At 43.5% G+C, this 20,820-nt stretch overlaps 1 protein-coding gene across 10 annotated transcripts in view; it reads right to left on the bottom strand.

The window, feature by feature from the left end:
* Positions 1-20,820, bottom strand: part of FOXP1 (forkhead box P1) — a 601,805-nt gene that overhangs the window by 244,757 nt on the left and 336,228 nt on the right. The window contains exon 1 of one of the 10 annotated variants that reach the window (XM_032648547.1): positions 19,876-19,899. The exons of the other annotated variants lie outside the window; for them this stretch is intronic. The gene's annotated coding sequence lies outside the window, so the exon portion shown is untranslated. Of the gene's footprint in view, positions 1-19,875; positions 19,900-20,820 lie in introns of those variants that run through there. 10 annotated transcript variants of the gene reach the window in all.

Raw genomic sequence — 20,820 nt, 5'->3', positions numbered from 1 at the left:
AGCAAAAGATAAGAAAAGCAAACCTAAGTCTGTTTCAACCACATTCCAGGGACAAGTTCCCCTTTTCCTTTCTTTATCGAAATTCTAGCATTTAAATTTTTTTGTTGTTTGTGTGTGTGTGTGTGTGTGTGTGTGTGTGTGTGTGTTTAAAAAACAGACCTTGCAGGATAAACTGCTGCTCACACCCGCAAACAAAGCAATATTTGTTTAATAACGATTGCTGCCATGGGTACAGTAAACAAGGGGCCCAGCACTTGTGTTTATGAACAAACACATCATCTTACAAGAGCAATTTAACATTAACCAGGTGGAATAATCAACAGATTTCATAGGTGACACCAGGGGCAGGACTAATGTAAACAGAACTGGGGAGGAGAGTGGGGCTACTCTTAGGGAATCAAGGTCGAGGTAAATGCATTACAGAGTAAACAGCTGCAAAGAAGGCAAGATAAACAAACAGTCATTCTTCTGACATTTAGAGAGGCAGAAAGGTTGTACGTTACATAGATCAGCTGCTGACCACCATGAAATCAAACCAGTTGGAGACCAGGCCTGCTTGTTAGCACAATGCCATGTTTGCTTATAAACAACTATTTGCCGTTACCAACCTCGCATTACTCATCATCACGTAAGCCAGAGCGAATCAAGTGAAATCCGGTTAACTCTTTACTGGTGAGGTTACTTGGCAATCCAAAAAAAGCATGGTCCCCTTTAAGAAAAAGAGGTTTCCCCCCACCCCACCCCCCGCCGGCCCCAAATGAAACAGAGTTCAGTCAAATGCCCTTTTATTTCCTGGCTTGTAGATAAAAATAAAGCATCTACACGGTTTCAACTACTATAGGTTGCATCTGGTAACAGCTTTAAAAGACTGTAATATTTTCATGCTTGAGTAACCATGCATTCATTTCCTGGGCTCATCTCCTTTTATCAATGAAATATATGAGTCAAACACGGATTCAGATCTGGAATGTTTTATCTAGAAGAAAAACCCTGATGTTCCTTTCTCCCCAAGTTTCTTGATCCAAGATACCCTCAAGCACACAGTACCCACAAACAGATCTGTAGCATTCTCCAACACCCTGCAAAAACCAGACTACACCTGGTGATGGTTTTGCCCTTAAAACAGATTACATAAATAAATTAATCAGCTGATGTTAGGTATGAGGATTCAGCAGTTCATGCTGTCGGCTTATCAAAGAAATCTCAAGTCTCCAAAGCCAAGAGTAAACAAGCTTACTCCGTCCAGTAACAAAGTGTCACAAAGAAATGTTCCACCTTCAAAAATTTGTTTCATGTGTACTAACATGTAAAACAGTATGCTGTATATCATAAGAAAGTTGTCGTACTCTATCAGAGATACTATATTTAGGTATACAATTTGCAATTAAAACATTAGTTTGGGAATCTATTTTACAGATACTTTAACATTATTAAACTACTTAATTTTGATATGTGAATAACATCCATTACTTAAAATTTAACAAGCAAAAACATACCGAAAGACAGTTTTTTTATCTATATCTTACATTTATGATCAGTTAATTAATTTTTAAAAATCTAGCATTATGTCAGTGCAAAGTACAGCAAAACACTGCTGGATAGCCGAAGCAGAATTTGATAAGAGAAAATGAAATTTTTAAAAAACACAAAAAACTAAAGATACACCTCAGAAGATTCTGGCAATTACATTAGTAATGATCAGATTATTGGAATTTCCATCTCTGTCTAAAAATTGTAACAAAATTTTACTGGTCTTCCCCCGCCAGCCCTGATCATCACACTGAATTCCACTACAGACTTCCTAACCTTCTCTAGTAGCTCTTGTTTCCAGCTCCTGCTGCGATAATCTAATCTTTGTTCTGCAACCCTGAAGTCACAAAGTAACAGGGTATTTTCTTTTGTGTTTTTGTTTTCTTGCGCTGTGGTTTGTTTCCTAAGTCCCTCTCTGCTGACTGTCTCCTTTCCCCAAACCAACACAGCCCCTGAGGCCTCAACACAACGTCTGGAGAAGAAATTTCCATGGACAGTTCAGTGCCCTAGGAAGAGGGAATTTCTCAGGCTCGTGGACCTGTTCTCACCTTCCGGTCACTGGGAAGGGACACGGAGACGTCTCCCTTTTCTGCCCTAGAAAGCCCTCTGGGGCTCAAGCTGTTCCACTGCCCTAGAGAAGGAAACCCAGCCTCGCTCAACTCTGGCTGCTGGAACAACACAGAGACTCTTCCTCAAATGCTTTGGGAACGGAACGTTCTCAAATTCCACGCTCACTGCTCTGCGCATGCGGCTGAGATGACTAGGAAACAGAGAAGTCCCTAATCCTATGTCCCAGCGAAACTCAAGGGAGAAAAAAATGGAGAAGTAAAAGCGTAACGCTGTGTCCTCCCAGCCCTGCTGCCCGTCTTCAATGGAAAATGCTGATGACTCACTATACACACTTCTCATTTTTTCCAGGAGTTCTCCTGACCTTCATTTTTATTTTCTATACCTAAAGTCTGGAGAAACTAGACTACTGGTCAAGGATTATAAATAGGGTGTACAATTCTACATGGTAATCCAAAGAGCTGTAAACATTTTCCTTGGTAAAGGTCAGTAAGCGGGCCCTGGAGTTTTTAACGCCATGCTGTCCTTAGGTACATAATCATCACCCAAATGGAGACTCCTTTGGATTCTGCGATGGTTCTACTGATTCCTTACCGTGGGTGGGATAGATAACATGCCTTTCTCCTCTACCCCAGCTGTAGTGGTAAACTTGTTCTAATCCACCTTTTGTTGTACCTGTATGTGTCTATTTACTTATTTTGTTCCCCAAAGACCCTAAATGTTTAAAGCTTTATTTACTAAAAAAAAAATTAAAGTAAAATGAATCAAAGAGGAAGAGAAAGTGCATTTATGAAGAAGCCTTTCGTATGACATTTAAAAATTTTGTTTTTACTTTCTAAAAATTTTTATTGAAATATAGTTGATTTATAATGTGTTAGTCTCAGGTGTACAGCAAAGTGATTCAGATATATACACATATATAACTTTATATAAATATATATATATTTTTATATTCTCTTCCATTATAGGTTATTACAAGATATTGAATAGAGTTCCCTGTGCTACACAGTAGGCCCTTGTTGGTTATCTGTTTTATATACAGTAGTGTGTGTATTTTAATCCCCAACTCCTAATCATATAATCTGTTTGACAGACCATTTTAAAAACTGAAAAGAGTCCTGAGGAAGCTCTGGGGAGACCCAAGATTGGAAAGGACTGATTTATTCTTTCCACAACTCTTCTCTGGGACAATAATCTGACAAATCCTGAGATTCTTAGAGCGGTCATGCCATCTGAGTGGCCCCTTGAGCCAGTTTCCAAGCCTCAAGCATTCACTTCTACATCTACATTCATTATCTTTGCCCTCTTCATCTACACGTCCAATGTCATTTTTTAAATTTATTCACTTTTGGAAAACATAAATCTATTTCAGAGAAAACTTTGTATCACTTCATCAAGTGGAAAAACCACTATGTATCCCTCCGAAGGAAAGACTTTGTAATAAATGTGATACAACCCAACCAATGTTACTAAATTCTAGCTAGATTCTACAGTCCACAAAGGCTCTGAGTGGAAGCCATGTTCTTTCTTTGTTAAATAGTGAGTTTACAATGGGAAGAGAGAGATTAAAGACATACTAGCTCCAAATGGAGAATTTCTCCTTGGCTTTACCAGAAGGATTAAAACAGACTGAAAATGGAATTGCTTCAGCATCAAATCACAGTAATGAGAATTGGTGGATGACTTATGAACCACCTAAAAATCCTCTTCAGACACACCGGGGAGTGGTACAAGCTTATGTCTTGGGAAACTGAGCTAGAGAAGGCCTAAGAGATCCACGCTGGGACCAGGCTACATCCCTGACTCCTAAGCACAGTATTCCTAACGGTGCAACTCACAAAGCACTTATAGAGAGCCTACTGTATACACTTAATGCTGCTAAAGAAATAATCAACTGACTAGACTCTCTACTTTTGCCCCTGAACTGGATGGGACTCCTATAGGCCGTGGGTATGATGCTTGTAGAAGACACCTTAAAAATCAAACCAGCAGCTCTAACATAAGCCTCCCTCCCAGGCCTGCCTGTTCTCACATCATCAAAAAGCTAGTCCAAGGGCCACTTAAGTAGAGCTGCCTTTCTTCAATGCAAGTTCAGAGTTTATTCATTACCAAGTAACTACTATATGATAAAAAACTATAAGCATATCATTCAAATGCTTTATTGGTCAAAAAGATAGATGCTTTTATTAGCCCAACCTTTTTTGTAATGGAGTGCCACTGATGACCCAGCATTAGCCTCATTCCCTGCTATTAATCACACTTCCAAGAGCCCATTTCGCCTTAAAATCTTAAGAAATTGCTATAATTTAAAGACATGGTGGCTACATAATGGGAAATGCCTCGCAGATTGTATCATTTCACAAAATACAGTATTTTTTTATGGGAACAATGAACATAATGCTAAAGTATTACAAAATGGGGATAATTTTTATATATAAAAGTGAGATGTAAGCTGTCTTTTGTGGCTTCCCACATTTGCACACTTTAATCACTACCTTTGCGAAGTTGATTAATAAGGCATAGGCGTATAGTTTACATAGATTAAAATCAATACAACACTCTCAAACAAATGAAAAATAAAAATGAAATGGAGAAAACCTTATGTACTAAGATAGAAAAAAAGCATCGCGTAGCTTGAGAATATTCCATCAGTGGCAGATGCCTCATTCACCATATATATCATTCCTGTGCCTTCTCTGTTCACGCGAAGAGAACTAAAACAAGCTCTTCAATAAGGGACTTCAGGACAAACTACAGGTATCTGTCAATTTACTTTCAGTGTGACTTCAATGATATAACGATGCCCTTACCTTCTAAGTCCTCATCGCATTAAACCACCCTTCATGACCATTTAGTACCCCTGAATATTATAAAGGAAGGCAGAGCTGAAAGAGTTTTTCAAAATATCGAGCTAAAATAAACCTTTTTCAAAGTGCCCCTTCAATTTTTACTACTACACAATTAGAACACAACATACATGAATTTTCAAATCCTGCATATCCGAAAAACGTTATATTATATGACATTATATTATATGATGAATGAAGGGTGGGCTCCAATTAGGCACGAAGATGATGAGCAGATCTGGTTGTACACGACTGGGAGGAATAGAGAATCCGTCAGTCTTAAGTCAAGAACCCAGATATCATCCTACGGTTAGCAAGGGTTGAACTCAGAAACTGTGAAACAGCCGGAGGCTGGTGACACAGTATAGGTGGGGGGCCGGGCATCGGGACTGCTCAGTGATAAGTAATCACAGCTCTGACTGAGGGGCCCCTTCTCAGAAACATGCTCCTCCACCGTGTGGTGTCAAATAGCTAAGATAAGCACCTAGACCTTGAACGCACCACTCCTAACTAGTAAAGAGGCCAACCTCTGCACCTTTTTCTCAAGACCTAGGAGGAAGTGCTGAGCCAGGGAGGATATTCAAGAAGAAACAGTCACAGACACACCAACAAGAAGGGCAGAGCTTAAGATGCCCACAGTCAACAGAGCAGGTACCAACAGCGGGGTCAGTGATGGCAGCCTCTCTTCACATACTGGGTCCTGGGGTCACTGGATGGCTGCAGACTCAGTGGTGGGACCACCAGATGTCTGGAGACTCCAGATTCTCAACAGGACACCTTCATGAACTAAATATCCAAAGAAACTTTTGAAGGGCATTGCTACTCCTTGGCATTTCCACGGTAAGTGTGAAGAGTAGGGGTACTGGACATCTTTAGAGCAGAAACGCCACCTGGTACTGAGTACGAGACTTTTACGGGAGGCAACAGGGCCTATGAGCGTCATCAATATCTGAGTTAAGACTCATCAAAGATCACAGCCCATGGATAACCAAATGATAGAAGGAGTCAATATGTCTATTCAAGAGCAGATCCCTGCGGTCCTTTCCTCAGGAGACTGACACAGGTGCAAAGGCTCTGTCTCGTGGCAAGAATTTCCAGACAAAACCACGTACACCTCCAACAGATAAGGAGGCTATCGCTTTCTACGCTGCAACTGTGGTGCAGACCTCCACCACTCAAAGCATGGTTCTATGGAGAACAGCACAGGTATCGTGTGGGAGCAAAATGCACCTTCTCAGGCCCGTCGCGGACCCACTGAACGAGCACGTGCGTGTTGGTGAGAGCCTCCAGGTGATTCAATCGAAGTCTGAGAAGGCAGGTGTGGCAGAAAGAGAGTCGCCATTGGAGCAGGCATACTTGAATTTGATGCCAGTTGCAAGGTTTCCACAAGCCGCCCAACCACTCTCTCTCTCCATTTCCTCATCTCTAAAATCACACGGCTCTGCATCTGGATTCACGCATCCTTCGAAGCCGTATTTATTTTGTACCTACTATACGCCAGGTCCCGTCCTGAGCGTGGGGCCACAACGGGGAACACAAATCGATACAGATCCACCGACACGGAAGTGACGAATGGGGAAAGCACACATTAATCAATTATTCATATAATAAGTAGAGATTAGGACTGTGAGTACTGCTACAATGAAAAATGCACAGGGCTCTGAGAGCACACAAAGCTAATATATGTAAAGTGCCTAGTACGCAGTAGGTGCTCAATAAATCACAGGGATTATTAGTAGCCCATGAAACCCAGACCTTGGGGAAGCCACTAAAAAATTCCCAAGTGCGGAGTGCTCCTCTCTCCATCATAAAACGAGCCTGAAGTAGGACTGTGTTCTCAGTGGAATGATTTTTCGAAACATTTCCTGCTTTCTCCAGGTGATATGAGGAATATAACATCGATAAAGTCAACATTTCTTTGAAGGACAGCTCAGAGAACGTCATTCGCTTTCCGGGTTATTGTTCAGAATTAGCTCTTGTTTACCAAGTTGTAGTTAAAAGGGAAAATGCAGAGCAGGGCAGAGGGTAATACTGCAAACCAGTCTCACCCTAAGCCGTCTCTTGATGATGACTTTGAAGCCTCGATACCTCCAGAAAAAATCTTTAATTGCCTTTTCAGAAGCATTTCTCCTTTGTATACACCGTTTGTGGAAGTTAAGGAAGTACATGTTAATAATTGCAGATAGGATTAGCAAGCTGTACCTCATATTCTGGACGCAAGTGGTTAATGACTAGTGTACTTAGCATGTACTGTCTACACAGTGGGAAAACGGGACAGAACAGGCATCAGAGATCCCACGACCAAATCCCCAACACCGAGGACACCCACCCCAGAAGGGGGGCGACCGTATTCTTCCTCGCTGAATAGAAAGCTTTCGTAACCTCACAACTGAGTGGGTTCAGCGTCCCCTTCAACCAGCCCTCTGAGCCCACCGTGGCATTCTTAGGCTCATTTCCCATGAATTCGTGAACTTTACATAAAAAATTTAACCATGATGTCTCAGCTCGTCATGTTCGTTTTGGGTTCTTTTCCCAAAAGTTGGCTTTCTTCCAACAGGTGAGTATTTGTGATGGGAGAATTCTGACCTCACTTTTAACAGAAAGCCCCCCAGCGAAGAATACGCAACAGGAACCGCCGGGAAAAGGCAGGGACATTGGGGAAAGTGTATACCATACAACGTGGTTTGTGTTAAGACCTCCAGGTCTTAATGTACAGGAGCTGAGTGATAACACCATCGGCTCACGCACTGGAGCACCTACTTTGATTTTTATAAGTTGCTTGTATTGTTAGATGAAACGGGATAGAGTCACTATTAACTTGGTAAGCAGTCACAAATGGGTGTTTTTCATTTCTTACTGCCTGGAATAAGATACATCTTCAGGATAATTTCCCTTGGGTCCAACTATTAAAAATGCAAAGTATGAGGGGAAAGGATACATCTGGAATAATAGAAAACATCAGGGGAAAAAAATTCTGCCTAACACTGTCGTTCCACGGCAGCGGTTCTCAATAGGGGGTGATTTTGTCCGCCCCCTAGCCCCACCCAGGGGACAGCTGGCAATGTCTGGGGACAGTTTTGGTTGTCACAACTGGGAAGAAGGGGTGTTACTGGGAAACCAGGGATGCGTGTTGTTAAAATCCTACAATGCACAGCACAGGCCGCAGCACAGAAAGTATTTGGTCCCTCATGTTGGTAGCATCACAGTTAAGAAAACTGTTCTATGGAATTTGCACTGCATCAAAGCAATGAGTTACAGTTCTTTTTCGATAACAAATTTATAATATGCCTTAAAATGTTAATGACTTGTGATGTTTGCTCGCATTTCTACTTTGTAAATACTAGTGAATCGAGCAACTGTGATGGGTCAAGGTTACGCAAAACTTAGGAGATGCTCTGTCATGGAGTGCTGTGTTTCATGAGGGTGGCGATGAGGAGGGTGAGGGAGAGCGTGCTCACAAGCAAATAGGAGGAGAGGTGCCTGGAAATGGAAGTGACCAAGCCTGGAAGGGAAGACTGGAGGTGGAACCTTCACTGAGCTGGAAGCAGGCAAGGGCTGGGATTAAAGGAATAGTTTAGGGAGAGAAATCTGATGGAAGTACGCTGGATGCGGCCGAAGCAAGGAAACCAGGGGGCAAATTAGGAAGCTTGAGTCCGGTACTGACAGAGGCAGTAAGAGTGGGAATCAAAAGAGGGCTGGGGGCTCCCTCCCTTTTCCCCCTGACTCCTGAGCACATACATGCTCCACCGTGACTCCCTCTTCTGCTGTGATATCGGTACCCTCCCGCTCCTGACAAGTACGCATGGCAAGCTTAAAACAGGTTTCCTCAACCTCAAGTGTCTCTGATGGACAGAACTAGACGTCATCGCCTCCCCTTCTTCCTCCCCACTGGGTCCTCAGCCCGCTCTAAGCTGGCTTCTGCCCCTCCCCTCTGCCCCAAATATTCCTACCGCCGTCGCGAACGCGACTGGAGTTGCTAAATTCAACTGACACTTTTCAATCCTTACCTCACTTGACCCCCTGACAGCACATGACACTGTCATTCACATCGTCTCTCTCTGGGGGAAAAAAAAAATCTCTCTTCTTTGCCTCCAGGTTTTCCTGCTCACGGTGCTTCTCTGCCTACACCTCTGGGTGTCTCCTTCTCTCTCCTTTTAAGGAGCGTGACTTCCTCTGCTCATTCTGAAATCTTTCATCTTGCCTGGAGTTCCATACTCAGGATTCCCAAACTCTAAAGCAGGGGTTCACAAACAACCCAATCCAAAAATGGGCAGAAGCCCTAAACAGACATTTCTCCAAAGAAGATACACAGGTTGCCAACAAACACGTGAAAGGATGCTCAACATCACTAATCGTTAGAGAAATGCAAATCAAAACTGCAATGAGGTATCACCTCACAGCAGTCAGAATGGCCATCATCAGATAATCTACAAAGAATAAATGCTGGAGAGGGTGTGGAGAAAAGGGAACCCTCTTGCACTGTCGGTGGGAATGTCAATTGATACAGCCACTATGGAGAACAGTATGGAGGTTCCTTAAAAAAACTACAAATAGAACTACCATACGACCAAGCAATACCACTACTGGGCATATATCCCGAGAAAACCATAATTCAAAAAGAGTCATGTACCAAAATGTTCATTGCAGCTCTATTTACAATAGCCAGGAGATGGAAGCAACCTAAGTGTCCATCATCGGATGAATGGATAAAGAAGATGTGGCACATATCTACAATGGAATATTACTCAGCCATAAAAAGAAATGAAATTGAGTTATTTGTAGTGAGGTGGATGGACCTAGAGTCTGTCATAAAGAGTGAAGTAAGTCAGAAAAACAAATACCGTATGCTAACACATATATATGGAATCTAAGGGGAAAAAAAAGGTCATGAAGAACCTAGGGGCAAGACGGGAATAAAGACACAGACCAACTACAGAATGGACTTGAGGATATGGGGAAAGGGAAGGGTAAGCTGTGACAAAGTGAGACAGTGGCATGGACATATATACAGTACCAAACGTAAAATAGCTAGCTAGTGGGAAGCAGCCGCATAGCACAGGGGGATCAGCTCGGTGCTTTGTGACGACCTAGAGGGGTGGGATAGGGAGGGTGGGAGGGAGGGAGACGCAAGAGGGAAGAGATATGGGGACATATGTATATGTATAACTGATTCACTTTGTTATAAAGCAGAAACTAACACACCATTGTAAAGCAATTATACTCCAATAAAGATGTTAAAAAAATAAAATAAAAAATAAAGCAGGGGTCGACAGTTTTTTTCTGGAAAGGGCCAGAGAGTAAATATTTTCCACTTTGCAGGCCACACAGTCCCTGTCCCAATAACTCAAGAGTTGTAGCTCCCTTGTACCACAAATGTAACCAGAAACAAGACACTAACATGTCTCGGGCATGACTGAGTGACTGCCAGTAAAACTTTATTTACAAGACAGGTAGCAGCGGGATTTGTCCCACAGGGCTGTAGTTTGCTGACCCTTGCTTGAAAGCACCATCCCTGGAAGACCTTTTCCTTCCCATGGCTTCATTTCAGTACTACCTACATCCGCTGAATGCTGAATCGTTTCCGCCAACCAAAGTAACTTTGCAGAGCTACAGACCCGGACTCCTACAACCTTCTGGACATTGCTGGACATTTCTTCTGGATGTGCTAAAATAACCTCAACTTTGTGTCAGACTGAGATCATCTATTTCTTCCTCCATCCAAACCCCAAGCCAGCAGTGTTCAAACAGAGGTCACTTTTCAAATCAAGAATTATCTCATCATCTTCCTTCTCTTTTATTTCCCCCATTACCAGTTCCCATCTACTCTACCTACTATTCATTCATTCATTCATTCATTGCTTAACCAATACAAGCTTGTAATATTATTTACATCATCTCACTTGATAATGTTTTAACATCTTTATTGGAGTATAATTGCTTTACAATGGTGTATTAGTTTCTGCTTTATAACAAAGTGAATCAGTTATACATATACATATGTCCCCATATCTCTTCCCTCTTGCGTCTCCCTCCCTCCCACCCTCCCTATCCCACCCCTCTAGGTCGTCACAAAGCACCGAGCTGATCCCCCTGTGCTATGCGCTGCTTCCCACTAGCTATCTATTTTACCTTTGGTAGTGTATATATGTCCATGCCACTTCTCTCACTTTGTCCCAGCTTACCCTTCCCCCTCCCTGTGTCCTCAAGTCCATTCTCTAGTAGGTCTGCATCTTTATTCCCATCTTGCCCCTAGGTTCTTCATGACCATTTTTTTGTTTCGTTCTTTAGATTCCATATATATGTGTTAGCATATGGTATTTGTTTTTCTCTTTCTGACTTACTTCACTCTGTATGACAGACTCTAGGTCCATCCACCTCACTACAAATAACTCAACTTCGTTTCTTCTTATGGCTGAGTAATATTCCATTGTAGATATGTGCCACATCTTCTCTATCCATTCATCCCATGATGGACACTTAGGTTGCTTCCATGTCCTGGCTATTGTAAATAGAGCTGCAATGAACACTGTGGTACGTGACTTTGAATTATGGTTTTCTCAGGGTATATGCCCAGTAGTGGGATTGCTGGGTCGTATGGTAGTTCTATCTTTAGTTTTTTAAGGAACCTCCATACTGTTCTCCATAGTGGCTGTACCAATTCACATTCCCACCAGCAGTGCAAGAGTGTTCCCTTTTCACCACACCCTCTCCAGCATTTATTGTTTCTAGATTTTTTGATGATGGCCATTCTGACTGGTGTGAGATGATATCTCATTGCAGTTTTGATTTGCATTTCTCTAACGATTAGTGATGTTGAGCATTCTTTCATGTGTTTGTTGGCAGTCTGTATATCTTCTTTGGAGAAATGTCTTTTAAGGTCTTCTGCCCATTTTGGATTGGGTTGTTTGTTTTTTCGTTATTGAGCTGCATGAGCTGCTTGTAAATTCTGGAGATTAATCCTTTGTCAGTTGCTTCACTTGCAAATATTTTCTCCCATTCTGAGGGCTGTCTTTTCATCTTGTTTATGGTTTCCTTTGCTGTGCAAAAGTCACTTGATTTTTTATGGCAACTCCCATTGAACGGCAAGTATGGACAGTCATATCCCATTTTACAGATAAGTGCATCAAATCTTCAAAAAATGATGTCCCTGGAAAGAAGTGGAATTAGGGCTTGGGCTCTACCTGCTATTTAAATAGTATCTGTTTCTCCACACCTTTGCCTTGGAGCATGCCCCCATCCCTTTATAACTGTGAATGGGAATGGATACATCTCCCAGCCTGGCCATGTCACAGCACGTCTGATCACATGACCTCCTTTGTTTAATGGCTCCTCCTTCAATGGCTCCCTAATGCCTCACATGTGAAGCCCCAAACCTCTAGGCTTCCTCTGTCCAGTAGGAAAGCCACTGGCTACATGAAGTTATTGAACAATTAAAATGTGGCTAGAGGGCTTCCCTGGTGGCGCAGTGGCTGAGAGTCCGCCTGCCCATGCAGGGGACGCGGGTTCGTGCCCCGGTCCGGGAAGATCCCACGTGCCGCGGAGCGGCTGGGCCCGTGAGCCGTGGCCGCTGAGCCTGCGCGTCCGGAGCCTGTGCTCCTCAACGGGAGAGGCCGCAACAGTGAGAGGCCTGCGTACCCCAAAAAAAAAAAAAAAAAAAAAAAAAAAAAAAAAGTGGCTAGAGTGACTGTAGAGCTGAATTTTTGCTATATGTGAAATTTTAATGCAAACTAGTTTAAATTTAAAAACTGACACGTGGTTCAGTGATTGGAAAATTTTCAGGTATGCGCTGAACAACCTGGATGTATGCACCTACCTTCTCAGCTGTAAGTTCTGCGAAATTTAAGTACAGATCAAGTATTTCTGATGAAATTTTAATATCCAAACTGAGATGATTTTTCAGATTTAGTATGAAAGAAAATGTAAAATGTGGCTTTCATAAATTTTAAATAGTGATTACGGGTTAGAATGATGATACTTTGAATTGGGTTAAATAAAATACTTTTACAATATATACCGGATTCTTTTTACATTTTTAATGTAGCTCATAGAAAATTTAAAATTCCTTAGGGGGGCTCTCATTTTATTTCTACTGCATAGCACTGGGCTAGGCACCCAGCCCTTCATGATCTGGCTGTACCACTACACCTGTTCTTTTCTCTCTCTGTTTCTCCCTCTCTCTTTCTAGTCTCCTCTCCTCCCCTTCCCCATCTACACTGTGGCCATGCTCAACGACGGCCTTGAATGCCTCTGTACCTCCACACACGTGTTCCCTCTACCTCTAAGCCTCTGTGGTGAATCTTCATGGAGCTAAGTCCTACAGAACTTCAAAACTCAACTCAAGCTAAGAAGCCTCTACAGACCATCCCCTCACCACCAAGTCTGGGATAGGCGTTCAGGCACAGGGTCTCATCAAGTTTTATACTGAACCTTGCAGAGCAATCATTACACCGTCTTGTAATTTTCTGCATGCTTAACTGTAAGCCAGGGATGACGTCTCGTACCTCACATGGTACGAGGCAATTTGATAAATAATTCACTGTCTAGCAGATGGATGAATGAATGAACGAATGAGATATTGTGCAGCTAGAACCAAAGACCTGGGAGCTGTCTGGTTAGAAGAATTGAGGAGGCATCAGTAAGTTTCTCTGACTTCCAGCCCAGATGATCAGGAGAATAAATGATGTTCTCGTAAGAACAGCCAAGCGAGGGAAAGAGATTGTTCTCAGGAGAGAAGCAGAAGTGAAAACAAGAGCTGTGCTGGGGGGGAGTCACGAGTACATGGCTAACACTTCAAACGGAGTGGGTAAGATTGAGAGGGACCGGGAGGGATCCTCCAAACAAACCATAGGCAATTCGTATATTTAGAAAACAGGAAGAGTGACATTATCTGAGCACTAACTTCTTGTCCTCACAACTACCCTGTGGAGTACGTATTAACCCCCATTTTGAGAAGAAAACACTAAAGGTCAGGGAAAATTAATGTATTACACACACACACACACACACACACACACACACGTCAAGCTGGTGGACAAACATGCGAACATCAGGGTCATCCAATCTCTCTTTGTCCACCATAGGGGGACATCAGAAGCAGAACCACAGAGAGTGACATAGAAGTCAGAAGACAGTTTTGAGAAGGAAGGGGTGGTTGGTGATTTCAGGCAGTTTAGAGAAGTTGAGTATGATAAGATGATGGAGAAGGCAGAAGGGAATTCCCCTGCCCAACATCAAATATCTTCATCCTCTTGCCCTTTTCTCCTTCCCTTCTGAGAGTAAGAGGTTGTTCACCTTCTACCTTCACTCTTAAATCCGTGCCCTCCATCAACTACCGTCCCTCCAACATCAACCCCACTCTCCCTAGTGGTCCCCTCATTTTAGCCTATCATTACGTTCAAGGTACTCTGCCCCTAGATCGTCATTTCCGGGTTACCCTTTTGCTCCTCCGGTGTCCACCCTTCAGCCTCTTTCCCCTACTCAGTTAAGTGTCTTGAAAGGATGTCCTCTCCACGATTTTGTCTTCTACTTGCAACTCTCTGCACTGGATTCTCAATTCTCCAGGCTAGGATGGTAATTCCTAAGCTCCGAAGCGAATTAGGATTCAGTACTTCACCCAGATCCAGGGCAGCAAGGCTGGGGTAGAACCCTGGAGGCAACACTTACTACAAGCAGTCTAGGGGATGAGGATGCAGGCGGGGCCAGAGCACAGCCAGAAACACGGCGAAACCCCACAGACCAGAGGTTCTCTGTCACACCTCACATTTAAGGCCACTCTGAAACCTCTCCTATACTTTCTCTGAGACCACACTGCACCCCCCCGATTTGCTGCTGGACTCTGTAACCCTTAACCTCCTTGGTCTTTTATTTATTTATTTTTGGGGAAGACTTCACTATCTCCATCCACGCATCCAGCGTTGCTGTTCCTTAAGTTCCCCTGTGCCCTCCGCGTACGCTTCACCCCTGCTCAACGCAGCGATTACTCCAGATTGGACCCCCGAGAACTACTTCTCTCCTTCACTGGTTATTCACACCACTCAAAGTCCATCAGATGTCCCAAAACTCAACATGTCCAAAACTGTACACTCTTTCCTCAAACCTGCTAATTTTCCTGATCAGGAAAACACCACTGTCATCTTCTTTGACACTCAGTTGACCACTAAGATGTGGTAATCTTTAGTCTTACATACCCAACCAGTTTATCCTCATTCTTTTCATCATCATCATGGCCATCCAGCCCTCATCATCTCATCCCTCTCCCGCAATAACCAAGGAACCTTCTGCTACTATCACAAGCATCATTCAAAACAAAACACAATCTGGCTGAGTCATTCCCTTGCCTGCAAACCTCCCAAAGCTCGCCTGTCCTCAAAGGATAATCCTAATTCCTTTGCTTGGAAATAACAGGGCCCTTGTGTAACTTCCCGGACTTCTCTCCTGCTGTTCTCCTCCACTAACCCACACTACTCCATGTTACCTGCTATTTTCCAAACATGCTTTTTACTCTGTCATATCTCTACATCTGATGTTCCCTCCCTCTCAGATGCCCCTTTCCTACTACTTTAATTAATAAACTCCTATGAATGCTTTGAAACCCAGATCAAATGTTACCTTATTTATTTAGATATTTATTTCATCCTAAGTACCCCAGATGTACTTTATTTTTATGTTGGCCAAAGGTCACATTTCTTTATGATAAAGACTAAACTCCTCCTCCCACTAGGCTAAAGTCTTTTGCTTCACTAAAGTCTAATAGTACTGAATACTGAGCAATCACTCAGCAAAGGTTTGTGGAATGAATGAATGAATGGGGTCACGGGCAATGCAAAGATGCAGAAGTGAGCCATCAATCACACTGCCTGAACCATGGTAGCTGCTCAACAAACGGAGAATCCCTTGTCTTCGAAGACGAAGGAGGTGATCAAAGAGAAAAACTGGCTGAGGATTCTGAGTTTAGAGAAGGGAAGTTTAGCAAGTCACATGACCACCATTTTTATAGTAAAAGAGGACTGAAAGGATCTGCTGAGATCAGATGACGGTGGAGCAGAGGCTCAAGTGTAGTTGGCAAGTTCCTGTACAGTCAATGTGGTAAAAGAGAGGACTCTAAAACCACAAGCCCTGGGATTGTTGAGCCCAGGAGGGCTTGCTGAGCCCAGGAGGGCTTGCTGAGTTGAGACCAGAATGCAGAGCTGTGTACTCAGCATGGTTTTCAGAGAGTCACCATCAGCACTCATCAGCTTAGGAAGTGCAGTGGAGCCGATGGAACATGGAGTTGGGAGTTGCCAAAGTCCAAGAAGTAGAGGAAGAAGGGATGAGGGAGAGAGATGCAGGGAGTGTACCACTCAAGACGCTAGTTATCGGCGCTATGCTGGGTAGCAAGGGAAGCAGACGTGGGATGGAGAAGTAAAGTACAATCAATGCCGGTGATGGGAAGGCTGTGAGCAAACTGAGGATTTGAAGTGCCTGGGTAAAAGACATAAAGCAAAAAAACACTGAGGTTTAAACAAGCTTCTAATATCATCCAGCAAGGCAAAGGGAGAAGATCCGGCACATGGCACAGCGACACGCAGTCGTGCCCAGTGGACATTTGCTAAATAAATGAGTCAATGACTGCATGGGACAGAGTCAACCCCTCGCCCAGCGGTCCTTTGTGAGCTACCAGCATCTAATTTATCATCAAGCTCATTAGAAAACAGTCACAGATTAACAGTGTACTCCAAGGACATCCCACAGACTGGTAGTTTTTGACAAGGATATATCTGACGTTATTCTAACATGATCACAGCGGCACTATGTTTAACAGTTAGGAATACTCAGCTACGAAGGTGCCCAGATCTGCCAGGACCTAGCCTATTACAGACAGACAGTAAATACCACTTGAATGAATGAACAGATGCGTAAGTGGATGAATGAATGACAGAATACACATTACTTACAATGCATATAACAAACACCGGCTACCTTCCAAAATCATCACTTGAGGTACACTATTCACCCAAGTCAGCCTGAGCAAGCAACATGGAGTGAACAGTTAAGGCATCTTGTTTCTCAAAAATTCAGCAGATACAAAGGTACTAGCTGGGAGGTGGCAGCGTGTGAAGGCGTCTGATTCTGCCGCTTGCCATGTTACTCCAATACGTTTGCCGCAGAAATGCTAAACTGTCAATCCCTTTTGCCTGGGTAGCCACGTTTCAGAAGTGGCTCAATCTGAACAGCAGTGAGCTCTCCATTTAATGCCTCTTACTTCATAAACTACTAGGAGAGCTCAATTCGCTCAGCAACTGGGAAGGAAACTGAGCTGATAAGAGAATTAATGTTTTCTTCCCAAATCACATCATCTAGGATAATAAAAGCATGTTAAATAAATAACGCTTAAAAGAAATAGGAGAAAAACATTTTAACATAAAGCTCTAAGCTATATTGATGTTTATAAGTATTACTGGTTGGGAGGAGGACTTCTGAGCTTAGTCATAATTGCTAATGCTGCGGATGTGTTCCCTGCAGAATTCTCTGAGATAAACACAGATTTGCATATTTTGAAGGTATTTTGTCTGTCTGTTACACATTCCTGTGACTGTAAAGAATTTTTCTTTATCAAGAGTCGTTAGTTTCCACCGCTCATTTCCAATTCTCTGCCCACTTTTTTCCCTTTTCCAGCCTTTTGGGATTCCTCCCCGCCAACACCAGGGTTGGAGGAAACCTTTTGAGCCAGGAGGTTGTGAACAGAAACCCAATCGCATCTCTGGAAAGGAAGAGAGTGAGGGGATTCGATGCAGAGCGAGAATGGATACAGGAAAGGGTGCCAACCACAGGGGCGCAAGTTAGACTACGAAAAATCATGTCTTCAGACACTGAGGCAGTATTCCCTTCAAAGACAGTAGGTTCACAATTTTCACCTTCTAGAAACAAATGGTGGTGTTACAGATTAAAACTGAATGAATCCTCTATGTACGTCTCTAACTGATTCACTGTGCTGTATAGCAGAAAGTAACACAACATTGCAAATCAACTATACTCCAGTAAAAAATTTTTAAAAATTAAAAAAAAAAAACAACTGAATGAATCCAAGTTTTAAAAAAAAAATTGGAGAGGGGGTGAAGACTAAATGTTTGAGCCACGACTTTGATTTTTACAGTAACTTGACTTGACACATCCCAGGCCTGAGTACTTTTTCGGCAGCTTGTGAGGCTGGACTCCTCTGGGGCGGAGAAGTTTAAATTACGTTGATTTTCATCTGCCCGTTTACTTGAGCTAACTCAACTATCTCTCCTTAGGAACCCGGGTATCCCATTTTGCCTCGCAAGGTCTGGATCACTAAGAATCGCAGGATCTTTCTTGTAGGCGAAGCTGGATTCCTCAAAGCACGGATGCTTGTTGAAAGTCTGATGGCTGCTGCTGCCACCCCAGGGCTCCCTATCCAGTCTGGACATCCTCATCCGGTCCAAGCGAGACTGTGGCCGGCCTCAGAGCCCCACTGCACGCTGCAGCCACCTCAGAAACACCTCTTACCTGGGCAGCGGGTTCTGCCAGGCACAGGGGACGTCAGTGTCCACCCTGGGGTTCCCTCTTCCTTCTGGGGTGCCCTCTCCCCTCCCTGACTCTCCCCCCACCCCTGGCCTGGCCCGCTCTCAGCCCCTGGGTGTGCCCTAAGTGAGCTGTCACCAGCCAGTAAGAGGGATGGTGCACGGCCACGCTAGTCAGACTCGGGTAAGAGCCGAAGCATGCAGGATGTCAGCCAGCAGCTGACAGTCCCCTCTGATGACAGGGCAGAGGGAGCAGGACGCGTCTGGTTTGGCTGTGGGTGGGGAAAGTCATTCTGGTCTTCGTGGCATCAGTGGTGCCGGGGTCCCCTGGACCACATGAGAAGGCAAGTGTGGTTCTAGGATGCGGCACTCCGCACGCTCTGAGTCATGCCTCCGTTGACGCATGGGTGGCTCCCGATTCGCTGCAGTCCCCTCCTCACTGCCGACCCAAGACCCTTTTCTGAGGCTGCCTCAACAGCCACACAAGGAACACGTCACCGGCCCAGGAGCAAGCAGCTTTACCACACTCGTGTTTCCCCAGAATCCCCTTATCACGTGGCTCTGAGATGCAGAGCACAGGTCCTGCTGGATCTCAAGACCCCAGAACATGAAAAAATTACAGTGTCTTTCTATTGGGAGCAACAGAGCTCCCTGATAGAAGGGGGCTGTAAACCCACCCTTGCCCAAACAGACTGAAAACACCGCCTGCCGGCACCAAAAACCCCCAAAGAAGCGCTAGTCAACCTGAATTATTCCAAGGTCCGGCTGAGTCTAGAGCTTATCTAACGGTCTATTGAGTTCTCAGTAAGTCATGTGAAAGGAAGTCCTGTGATAACATTTCCTGAGACTTCTAGACATTTGATTAAGGAGTTATAAATCTTAGAGTCTGACGTGTCACAAGCAGAGTGAGATTACACCCAGAGCTGTCAAGATTAGGTAAACTTGTCTTGTCCTCTTACAGGTCTTTCTCAGCCTTATACCACAGATTAAAGATTTTTTTTCACGATAAGAAAAAAAAAATGGTCACCATCATGCTCAATGGAAAAATAAATAAATAAATAACCAAAGGAGGATAAGGTGATGATTTTCAGTCTTCACATTCGGAAAAGTGTTTACCTGCTGGTCAAAGTCAAGATTTTAATAAGGAATAAGTAAAAGGGAAGAAGGCTGGCCAGCCGGGCTGGCCCCATACTGTCGCCGATTAATTCGTTACAGCTAAATGAATAACCTGTATTAAACCAAAGAGCTGGGCAACCCCTGATCTTCCAGGAACTGATTCCAAGAACATGGTGGAATAAAATCAATACCTTTGGGGGTAGGAGGGGACCCAGAAATCTCTCTACATGAGCCCCTGTCAAATTCTATTGCTAATTTCGAAGTGACGCGTTATTCTAGGAATGACTGGCGGTTACCATCAGCAAACCTGGGGAGACAGAGGTTTGAATCATCCACGTCACTGAAGGAGAGGATATTTACGGGGTTCTAGGTCCAGAGGATGTTTCCTCAGCTTTAGTGCCAAGAGATTTGGTACCTAAAAGGAGAAGTGAGAATTTCTGATTCTCCATACATGCCGAAATTCTTGGTTTAAATAAAGACAGGACAAGCTATAAATCAAGTTGCTTTTTTTTTTTTTTTTCCTGGGGAGTTTTTACTCAGGTGTACTCTAAATGTGCATTAAACTGCAGCTCCATTAAGCAGTTACAATGGAGGTAAAGGGCGCGGGGCTAAATACCACAGGACCTTGTATAGATCTCATAGCTTTAATGGAATCAGGTTTTTAACAACTCTTTTTTCGTTAAATACAGTCAGTGTCAGGAAGATGCGTCCCACTCGTAAAGCAGCGCAATGACAATGTACAGTGGCGCTAACACAAGGACATAGTTCATCATGACATTTCCAGCAATTCCCAACTGATTAGGGTCATTATGTTGGAGGTCTGATTTATGTTGTCATTTCCTCTCACCGATCCTGCATCAATGAATCTTAATGAATTGGTAAATAAGGGTGAAGATTACACTCTATGACACTGAAACATTCCTCATTCTCAACACCCGAGATTTATGTAGCCAATTAGTGACTAACAGAGAAAATTGGCTGGCAGAAAAATAATATTCTTTATGGTACAAAATGGAAAAAGCTTTCTCGTTGAAGGGCAATGCCACAGCAGAAGTCCATAAAGTAGCTTGATATGTGGCAACACAAAAGATGTTGAAGATGTGCTGTGAGAGGGCTCCGTAGTCAAGCGCTTTTATTGCGCGTTTTGTTGTTGTTGTCTCATTTATTAAAGGTTATTGGTTTAATACACAGATCTGTGTTTTATAAAGGGGAACAGTTGGCCTTTTAAGGGGGCGGGGTGA

This window comes from Phocoena sinus, chromosome 11 (genome assembly GCF_008692025.1).
Source record: "Phocoena sinus isolate mPhoSin1 chromosome 11, mPhoSin1.pri, whole genome shotgun sequence".
NCBI classification, from domain to species: domain Eukaryota; kingdom Metazoa; phylum Chordata; class Mammalia; order Artiodactyla; family Phocoenidae; genus Phocoena; species Phocoena sinus.
Note: the sequence above shows the minus strand (reverse complement) of the source record. Positions and strands in the feature narration are given on the sequence as shown.